Source organism: Aplysia californica, unplaced genomic scaffold, assembly GCF_000002075.1.
Source record: "Aplysia californica isolate F4 #8 unplaced genomic scaffold, AplCal3.0 scaffold00225, whole genome shotgun sequence".
NCBI lineage: Eukaryota > Metazoa > Mollusca > Gastropoda > Aplysiida > Aplysiidae > Aplysia > Aplysia californica.
In genome coordinates this window covers 935,803-936,127 of record NW_004797495.1, presented here as the reverse complement: position 1 = coordinate 936,127, position 325 = coordinate 935,803, and positions in this window count along the sequence as shown.

Sequence of the window (325 nt, the reverse complement as noted above, 5' to 3'; positions counted from 1 at the left end):
TCTTCTTGTTCGCACACAGGAAAATCGCATGATCTTTTATTGTAATTTCACCTGTCTGATTTTCTTCAATTTTGTACGAGGTAGTACACAGACATTTGACAGCAATCTAGATCTCCTGTTGCATGTAAAATACGCAACTCTCAATGTATGTGCTCTTGCCAAGTGGAAAATACTTTCAGACTATCATAATGACTAGATCTGATAAGCTTTCATTACACTTTTTCTGTCAGAAACCAGTAGCGCGCTGCAAGTTTTATCTCAGACTCACAACTTAAATGTAATTTCACCAGAGGATGACCATCAAAGTTTGTTTTGTTGCGGGGGG